We start from the raw sequence: 11,075 nt of genomic DNA on the forward strand, positions 1-11,075 counted from the left end.
TTGTGACCTTGTTATGGATAACGTTGGAAACTTTATCCATCTAAACATCATATTGATTCAAATATGAAGGTTGGAGACCTGGACTTAATGAATTAAGTTGAAAAAGATGCACTTTTGGTCCCTTTGAGACATAAAGTCTAGATCTTGTTTGTTGGGACCATTCTAATGGATAAAGTTGAAAACTTTATCCATTATGGAGTCATTAGGAACCATAAAAATGTGACATCGGTCCCTAGTTTTCCTCCATGCATGGTCTTGGATGTCTTAGTGGGTTAAGAAGTTAGGGTTTTTGGATGTTGAAGACTTAATAGCCATGCAAGACCATAAAGTTGGAAACTTTATGGTTAATAATATCATTTGAGGGTTAGATCTGGATTTTGGCTAGACGAAGATTAATCGAGGGATTAAGCGGAGACCATAAATTACTAAATCGTTAAATTTAAAAAAATTAAATGTGAAAAATATCATAAGAAAGTTTTTAAATACCACTAATATTATAGAAAAAATGGTTAATATGATAAATACAACACTAATTATTCCTCAAATTGTTTCTATCAAGACAAAACTTTAACGCCCTGTTTCGAATCGATTCCTAATTTGAGGCTATGGCCGAAGATCGGTCATCATAAGACTTATGGCCTTTGAAAAGGTGAGATCTAGACCCATTTGGGTATGAGTAATGTAATGGAGGTGATCCGGGTGTTCTTTCGTGTTTTGGAGCTGAGGGGTATTTCGGTAAAGTGTCAGTTCGTGCTTTTATGGAAATTGAATTTTTATTCGAAAGGTCTTAAGGCTGATATGAGTTGTTAGGAGTGTAGGACTTCTCTTTACTTTCCATGGATATAAAGAACGTCAAAAACGGATAAGGGATGTAAAAGTTATGATCATTTGAAGTTAGAAGGGTTTTGGACCAAACCGGGTATGCAGGCAGGGCATACCAGGTAGGAACACATGGTGTTCATGGGAAAAGTGGACGCGGACACTTTTGGGGAATGATGGGCATTCATTGGGAACGTTGGGCGTTCGTTGGCCAGATGAAAACCCTAATTTGGGGTCTTGGACCCTATTTAAAGACCTTAACTCACCTCCAATCCTCATTTTCTTCGGCCTCCATCCTCTCTAACCCTAAGAACATAACCCTAGCCTCTATTTGAGTATTTATTGAGCTTCATTGTGATTTTGTGTGTTTTTGGTGCTTGAGGAGGAAGAAGGAACTTCTTGAAGAGTCATTTATTGACTTAGAGCTTTTGGATTTAGGCCTTGTACACCTAGATCTATCTTCTAGAGGTATAAAGTCTCAACCTTGACAACTCTTTCATATAGATGTAGCTAAGTGGTATTTTGTTATGGTTTTGGTCCCTTTGTGGTGGTTCTTGTGAGTAGAAGTTACTCCAGAACCTTTGAGCTTCATATATGGTCTTTGTTGGGGTTATGGAGTCATAAAGTTTGGATCTTAATGAGTATTAATCTTCCATGCATGATTTGGTAGTCTTTTGATGAATTTTGGGATTTAAGGTTTTGATTTGGGTCCCATTAGGTTACGCAAAGTCATAAAGTTGGAAACTTTATGTGTAACGCCCGTAGATCTGAGCTAGTCAATTTAGAGACAATGAGCATAAAAATGAGTTTTTGATGGAAGATTATTTAGAACGAGTAATCTTAACCAATTTGTAGAATATGTCACAAGGGTTCCGTACATATAAAGAATGCTGAAATCCGAGTTATAACGAAGAAGTTATGTCCCGTCGAAGTTTCGTGACAAAACCGGCACGACACTACGCGACGTAAATAGTGAATTTATGATAGAGGACTTTTTGGACTTAGTGATCTAAACAAAAGTTGTAGTATACATTAAGCCAATAGTGTGCATAAAAAACACCCAAATCTTACTTCGTATGAGGAAGTTATGATTTTTCTAAGATTTGGCCTAGAAGTGCACGACCCGAAACTCGAATTCTAGATCAAGCGGTTTTTGGCCAACGTGATCTAAATGATAATTGAAGATATCATTAATAAGAACTCAACGACAAAAAGGCAGACAAAAATGGAGTCCGTATGTAGAAGTTATGAATTTTACGCGGATATTTAACAGTGTAGTCACCTTCTACTGTTAAATTTAAGATTGGTCGAGAATTAGCCGACGTATTCAAATGGAAAGTTGTAGATCTTATTTTCACCTACGCGTGGATATAAATAACGTAAAAAACGGAGCTCGTATGCGAAAATAACGGATTTTAGAAGTCGGAAATGTGTTGTGCAAAAATGGACGACGTGACAGAATCTTGACCATTGTTTTCTCCCCAAGTCTTGCCACCGGATGGTGACATGTGGCACCAAGTTCAGCCATATTTCACCCTATAAATAGAACCTCTCCCGCCCTCATTTTCTTCACACCTTTCACATTCTTTCTTCTCTCTACACTCTCTCTAAACCTCCCCCAAAAACTCCCCTAGCGCTAGAAGAAATCCCCAGAGTGCTTGACAGCTCCGAGAAGAAGAGCTTTCGGATCGGAAGTTCTACCCCTGCAGAGCCCGACTTCTAGCCAAACCCCCTCGTAGGTAAGATACGCCTACCTAATTTTTAATATAGCTTTTATTTAAATATAGCAATGTTATTAGGACCTTATAATAATTATTTGAGCTATTATTATGGGTTATATAAGTGTCGTTATAATATCTTTTTAACAACTCGCGGTACGGGGAATCCGATTTGAAGGGTCGCCTAGGTTGTTGGATTTCAGAAGTGCTATATGCCAAAATGATCCTGCCTCCGGTGTTTCATGCCTGGCCCTTGTCTGTATATAGTGGGTGATGAGTATTGTTTAACACTTATATAATAGTAATAATAGCTAGACTATTAATTAGTCTCGTTGAACATTAGACTAAACTCTAGTGGAAATGATACTAGGTTTTGTCAGTGGAAATTTGTTTTAAAGTAAACGAAGTGCTGTCCGATTACCGAGTCACCACCTTTGCAGGTGAGTACATAATTACTTTCATCTTACACATAGATATGAAGTATTTTATATAAATTATGTGCTATGTGTGTATACTGTCTGAATACTTTCTGTCTATGCTGGATGAAACGTTTTATACATGTCTTAAATGAACTAAACTATATATCTATTTAATATCTATAAAATGTGTTAGGTAAAACATGGGTAGATTAGAGGTGAGATAAAATATGAGCGATGGTATATGGGTGATAAAAAATGGTGCGAAGCGATGACTTAAGCAATGAGCCAAAGCGATGAGCCAAAACGATGACCCAAAGCGATGAGCCAAAACGATGAGCCAAACGATGACCCAAGCGATGGCCCCGTCATCTAGCAGAGTATGGATGACAACCACAAACTATTCTAGACAATCTAGTGAAGGACTAGCAGACTCACAACCTGTAGGTGTTGTGAACGATGTGTTCACCTGGTGTACTAAAAAAACCCATTGGCATGTATTACGAGTGGACTCTCGAAAACGATACTGTCAATAAATGAGATAAACCTTGGAGACTATGCAGACTTAGTGTCGATTCCTTAGGATACTCCTCAGGAATGAATGAACGAGGAATAGCTGAATCTTAGGGAAGATCCTTAAGAGTAAAGAAGATAATGGGGATGGGTAATTGGGTTGATTGTTTGATGTTGAACATAATAATTATATTACTGTGGGTTGGAAACCCTGTGTACTCACCAGGTTTCCCAACCTGACCCACTCAGGCTTATTTGTATCACAGATGTCGATATGAAGCTACTTTACATTGAGAGATTTAAAAAAGATGTAGATCACTAGTGTAAATGAATGTAAGTTCTGTTTATGCTTATGTTTCTGTATTGACGATGACATCCCAAATGTTTTAAAATGGATAAAAACACATTTCTTCGGAAATGCTTTGTTAACGTATTTATCATGTTTTTTTTCTGGGAACAAATTCCGCAACATTTTTATTATAAGAGGTACTCTGATTTTTATACAACATAAACGAAATCGGTCTTTTATTTCTAGACTTAAACTTAGAATGCTAAGTGAAGATCGTGAGGAGTGTGTCTAATAAATTTAGGTAATACACCTGAATAGACATATGCACTAGCTTATTTAGGAAAATGCCTAACATGCTTTTATGTGCTAAATGATTTATGATACGCATTATATGATCAGATCTATCGTCTGTTACCGACCAGATCTGGAAACTTTATGTGTTCAGACTTCTAAATGTTTAATTACGATATTAGAACTGACATGTAACTTTTCGAAGTAATAGGGAGATTTACATGTCGATCGTAAATAAAATCTTTCCTATCTTAATTCTCGTCGTTTCGCACCGAATGTCTGATTTGGTGTATAGAACGAAATGGCAAGAACCCGAAGTGGAAACATGAATGGAAATAAAAATCAACCGCCTCAACCACTAGTGATTGAGCAAATACCTGTTGTAGTAGCCACTCCTGAGTCAATCACAATGGCTGGAGTACAAGCCATGATTCGGGCTATGCTGGCTGAGCAAAGAGAAGAGATGAGGCAGATGTTGCACAAAAATAGGGATGAACCTAAGGTGCCCATTGTGCAACCTGAGTTGATCGCTGAACAATTAGAGGAAGGAAATTATAGCCGCACTGTGAATCAAGTTGGAACCCAAGGGGAAAGGAGGAATGGCCCGGAGAAGGGAAATGAAAAGGATGGGCAGTTGTATAAGAATTTCTTGGGTGCAAAACCACCGAGTCTCTCTGGAAGCCCAAAACCTGTGGAGATTATGGACTGGATCTACGATATGGAGATGGTATTTGAGAGCTGCGACTGCAGCGATAAGCAAAAGACTGTCTTTGCAGTCAGACAACTAAGGACCGGAGTGTTAAGTTGGTGGAAGTTGCTGGCATATACAATGCCACGAGGAGAAGCCATACAAATGTCTTGGGAAGCATTGGCGGAGCAATTAAAAATGCAGTACTGCTCAGAGATAGATCTCATAGAACTAAACAACGAGTTTTCAGAACCTGAAGAAAGGGAAGATGAGTGTTGATGAGTATGCCACTGTATTCACTGAGAGGTTGAAGCTATTTCCCTACTTGGTGCCTACTGAACTCTCCAAGATAGATAGGTTCGCTAACGGACTGCCAACACACTTTAGCGCAACGGTCAAAATGGAAACTAATTTGAAAACAACCATTAGAGCAACTAAGAATATAGAGACCCAGATAAAAGAAAGGGGTCTAAAAAAAGATAAGGCAAGAGAAAAGAGGAAGTTTGAAGGATCTTCAAGGCCCAACAAGGTGAGTAAATTCTCGAAGTTTGGAGGAGGAGGAAGAGGTGAAGCAAGATGGTGTGATAAGTGAGAGAAGAAACACTTAGGAAAATGTGGCGAAGAGGTGATATGTTTCAAGTGTGGAAATTTTGGCCATTACGCCAACGAGTGCACATTCAACAAGAAGGTATGTTCGCATGTAACAAAGAAGGGCATATTTCTAGAGACTGCCCAAAGAAAAACAAAGCAGCAAGGCCAAATGCACCGCCAAAGCGAAGGGCATTTCACATGATCCTCGACGAAGCAGATAACAACACGAGAAATCAAGGATGAGGACTTCATATCCGAAGATCGAGTTACGCAGTAGCCATAGTATCGTATGATGTAGCCTGTTAGAGGCATGGTCTAGGGTGAACTTGGACACCTATGTAATCGTTTCAAGGAATAATATAAAACCTTCATTTTCTATCTAATGTATTAAGTTGTTATGTGATTCTCTTGTATGGTGACTTCGAAAACTGCGAGACAATACTTGGGATGAGTATGAGTTGGTGTGAATGGTAATAGAGGCCTATACTACCGGAAGCACATATAGGACTCACACTTGGATCAGGGAAAGTCACACGGTTACCAAGAAGCTAGTAGTTGATTCCGTTTTGTTCATGTATGTCATTACCATTGTTTCGGTAATGACTAAGAAGATTATTGTTATTCCGACCCCAGTGGTCATATCAAATTGAGTCCGACTATGATGAGTATGTTACGTGGTTCAGGGAACTAAGTTCGATGTTGCATCTAACTTAAGCTAGAAGATTGAAATAAAAGATAATCAGAGTGATCAGTAGAGATATCGTGATAGTTGCTTGTAGCTAGAAATGCTACCTTTTAAGATGTGATTAGAACATGAAGGAAGGTATAGTCTGTTCTAGAATTTGACTCTAAGAGACACGAGTCTAAGCGTTGCAACATGCGATGATAGGTCAATAGAATATGACACATCGGTCCATTGTAGCAATAAAAAACTTATCTTAAGTTTGATAAGAAGAAGAAGCAGTCTCCAGTAAGGATCGAGATTGTGACTTGAAGGTCATAATTTGGAGTCTAACGTGAGATAGGGAGCAGGTGCAAGATCGAGCATCACATGCAGTCAAGGAGTCCAAGAGTTAAATACTCGTTCAAAGCACATAGAAGTTACGGTTATTACCTAGAATGAAGAGTCAACGTAAGGAGTCATTATACAAGCCTTGTTTCATTGATGATATCGGGACGTAATCATCCTAAGGGGGAGATAATTGTAACGCCCATAGATCTGAGCTAGTCAATTTAGAGACAATGAGCATCAAAAAATAGTTTTTGATGCAAGATTATTTACAAGGAGTAATCTTAACCAAGTTGTAGAATATGTCACAAGGGTTCCATACATATAAAGAATGCTGAAATCCGAGTTATAACGAAGAAGTTATGGCCCGTCGAAGTTTCGTGACAAAACAGGCACGACACTACGCAATGTAAATAGTGAATTTATGATAAATGACTTTTTGGCCTTAGTGATTTAAACAAAAGTTGTAGTATACGTTAAATCAGAGAGCGTGTATAAAAAGAACACCCAAATCTGACTTCGTATGAGGAAATTATGATTTTTCTAAGATTTGGCCTAGTAGTGCACGACCCGAAACTCGAATTCTAGATCGAATAGTTTTTGGCCAAGCGATGGCCCCGTCATCTAGCAGAGTATGAATGACAACCACGGACTATTCTAGACAGTCTAGTGGAATACTAGCAGGCTCGCAGCCTGTAGGTGTTGTGAACGATGTGTTCACCTGGTGTGCTAAAAAACCCATTGACATGTATTGCGAGTGGAATCTCGAAAACGATATTGTCAATAAACAAGATAAACCCTGGAGACTATGCAGACTTAATGTCGATTCCTTAGGATACTCCTTAGGAGTGAATGAACAAGGAATAGCTGAATCTTCGGGAAGATCCTTAAGAGTAAAGAAGATAATGGGGATGTGTAACTGGGTTGATTGTTTGATGTTGAACATAATAATTATATTATTGTGGGTTTAAAACCCTATGTACTCACTAGGTTTCCTAACCTGACCCACTCAAGCTTTTTTGTATCACAGGTGTTGATATGAAGCTACCTTACACTGAGAGATTTAAAAGAGATGTAGATCACTAGTGTAAATGAATGTAAGTTCTGTTTATGCTTATGTTTCTATATTGACGATGACATCCCAAATGTTTTAAAATGAATAAAAACACATTTCTTCGGAAATGCTTTGATATCGTATTTATCATGTTTTTTTCTGGGAACAAATTCCGCAACATTTTTATTAAAAGAGGTACTCTGATTTTTATAAAGCATAAACAAAATCGGTCTTTTCTGGCCGAGAAAATGGGTAGTCTTTTGATGGAGTTTGGGATTTAAGGTTTTGATTTGGGTCCCATTGAGTTATGCAAAGTCATAAAGTTGGAAACTTTATGACTTAAGATCGAAGTCCCTTGAAATCAGATATGGAAGTTTGAAATTTAGACTTAATGGATTGAGTTGAGAAGATGCACTTTTCATCCCCTTGTTAACTTAAAATATTAGATCTTGACTTCTTGGACCATTCTAACGGATAAAGTTGGAAACTTTATCTATTATTGAAATATTAAGAGCATAAAAATGTAATCTTGGGTGTTGTATTCAACTCATGCATTTGTTAGATGGTCTTAATGGGTTAAAAAGGTTAGAACTTTGACTTTAAGCACTTAATGGGAATGCAAGGTCATAAAGCTGGAAACTTTATGACCCTCACTCACATATTGGACCTAGATATGTGTTTGGACGAAAGGACATAAGGTATTAAGCCCTTAATAGAAAGTTTGGGGATTCAGCGGGAACACCCAACGTAAGTGGGAGGAACGCATCGTGTTTCGGTTCGAGTTCGAAATTCTGGTCAAGGGCTTGAATGCCCCATGTTCAAGCATGGCACGCTTCGTGTTTGAAGTGGTTCAACTCGGTTGACTCGTTTAACCTTGACCCTTGACCAAGTTTGACCAAAAAGGTATTTTGTGATATTGATTGGGTTTTGGTCTATGTCTGGTATTCAGGAAGACTTGTTGAGCTGGTGTTGGAGCATTATTTTGTTTAGCTATTTGTCAGTCTATGAGGCGAGTTTGCCTCACTGTACTTGTGGGTCGAAGGCACCAATGCCGGCCCATTGGATTGATATTCTGTTATGCATGCTATTGTACTATAGTGATCTGTTAGATCGATATCCTGGTATATAGGGTGATGCTATGCTTAGTGATTTGTAGATCTGTTTGACTGGATGTAGATTGTTATATGATTACCTATTATATATATGCACATGTTTGGTCGGTGGCTGAGGCTTCACTGCTTTGTACATAAGCCAACAGGCCGGGGCATACCAACCCGAGGATGATTGGACCCATAGTATATTGGCATTCCAACCCGATGGTTGAGGGCCTGGGGTATTCTAACCCGATGGTTGATTGGACCCATAGTATATTGGCATTCCAACGTGATGGTTGAGGGGCCTAGGGTATTCCAACCTGATGGTTGATTGGACCCATAGTATGCTGTTATTGTGTGTGCCATTCGTTTGTGTGTTGGTATTTTGGGGGAAACTCACTAAGCTTCGTGCTTACAGTTTTGGTTTATGGTTTCAGGTACTTTAGTGGTCCGTGGCAAGGCGAAAGCGTGACCGTACACATCCTTGGTTTTCAACTGATTTGATCTTGGGAGACTCTGATTTTAAATAATGTTTTGAAAACAATGGTTTTGTAACACTACTATTAGAAAAAGGGTTATTTTGAAAAATTTTAAATTCGTTGAATTTTTGGAATGTTACATAACTTCTTCAAAGTGTTGAAATTTTATCGTTTGTTACTACTTCACTCATGTTGTAGGAAGGGATTAATCTTTAGGCGTGTTCTAGTCGGTCGAGTAATGCCTAGGGACTAATCGAGACCTAGTTGAGAGTTTTACAATAGTGGTAAGAACTAAGAAGTAAATTTTTATTTTGTTTCTGATTTCAGATTTTTGGATTTCCTTATAAGCATATCATTGTTTTTCTGATTTGAAGTGTCAAAAAAATCAGAAGGTAATTTTCTGATTGATGGCTTTTTTTAGAAGCATATCATTTTTTTCCTGAAAATGAAATATATCATGCTGATTTGGATTCTGATTTTTTCTACAGTTTTGATACCATTTCTTATTGATTTGAAGTGTTGAAAATCTAGAACCACGAAGAAATCTACCAATCACAAATAAAGTCGGTTATTTCTTTTTTACAATTTAGGATGCCTCCTAGATTAAAAATAATATGAATCTGGATATGAAAATCGTAAGAAGAAACAAAAAATTGAAGAATTTAATAAAACTCAATCAGGATCTATCGGTAAGTTTATAACAAAAAAACACAAAACTTTCTGGAAAATAAAAAACTGTTAATGAAGCTAGTCGTGATGATAATGATAATGTTAATGTTGATGTTAATTAGAATGCTAATGATAATGTTGATGTTAATGATAATGCTAATGTTGATGTTAATGATAATGATGACTTTCACATTTTTGATATATTTGATACAAGAAATTTGGATGTTCTTGACTTTAACATGATAAATATTTTAGCATTGAAAGGTCCTAAAAGAAATTTATCTGTTATAAAAGGTCTTAAAGATAAATATTTAAGAAGATTTTCTGCAACTAAATATACTAAAACTTAATCAAATGGAGTAAAACGTGATAGATATTTAATTGTTTATTCTAAAGAAATTGATATTTTTTTTTGCTTTTGTTGTAAAACATTTCAAAAAGGGTGTCGAAAGTGTCAATTAGCAAATGAGGTTTTAAGGGTCAGATACATCTTAACACTAGAATTAAAGAGCATGAAACTAGTATGGAGCATGTTAAAAATATAAATACTCGTTGGGAAAGTCGTGTTAATAGTGTTAAAGCTATAAGATTTCAAATGTTTTATATACAAAAAGCTTTATTTCAAGTAGCTAAAAATGATAATGATCCAAAAATAACAAGTGAAGCTAAATCCTTAGCAAAAAATAAACTTGGTAACTTTGAGTTTGTATTGACATTAGTAGTTTGGTATGAAATGTTAAATACTGGTAGTTTAGTTAGCAACAATTGCAATCAAAAGATATGCTTATTGACGTTGCTATGGAAAAATAAAGGGGTTGATTTCGTTTTTTAAGGAATATAGAGAAAATGGTTTTGAAATGCTTTACAAATTGCAAAACATATTGCCTTGGAAATGGGCATTGATCCAATATTTCCTAAAAAACGTGAACCTAAAATAAAAAACATTTTGATGAGATTTCAAACGATACTTCTTGTAGTGCTTCACAATCCGCGCAAGAGAAATTTAGGGTTAAAGATTTTATTTATATTGTTGATAAAGCAATTACTTCTTTAACTATAAGGTTTGAACAATATCAACAATATGATAAAATATTTTGTTTTTTGTTTAATTCTTAAAAGTTACTTTCATTAGATGATATAACCTTAAAGTGATGTTGTAAGTCTCTTGAAACTTCACTCAAGAAAGATGAATAATCGGATATTGATGGACCTGACTTATATATTGAGTTAAAATTACTTCTACATCTCTTGTCTAAGGAAAAAATGATAGCAATTGATATTCTAAAGTTTTTAAAACGTGTTTGTTTTCCTATTACATCTACTGCATATAGAATTATGTTGACTACTATTGCAAATGCAGAATGATGTTTTTCAAAATTGAAGATTTTGAAGTCCTACTTACGATCTACAATGAATCAAGCACGACTTAATGGATTGACTTTGAT

This window comes from Lactuca serriola, chromosome 2, assembly GCF_051521515.1.
Source record: "Lactuca serriola cultivar US96UC23 chromosome 2, Lser_US96UC23_V15, whole genome shotgun sequence".
Lineage (NCBI taxonomy): Eukaryota > Viridiplantae > Streptophyta > Magnoliopsida > Asterales > Asteraceae > Lactuca > Lactuca serriola.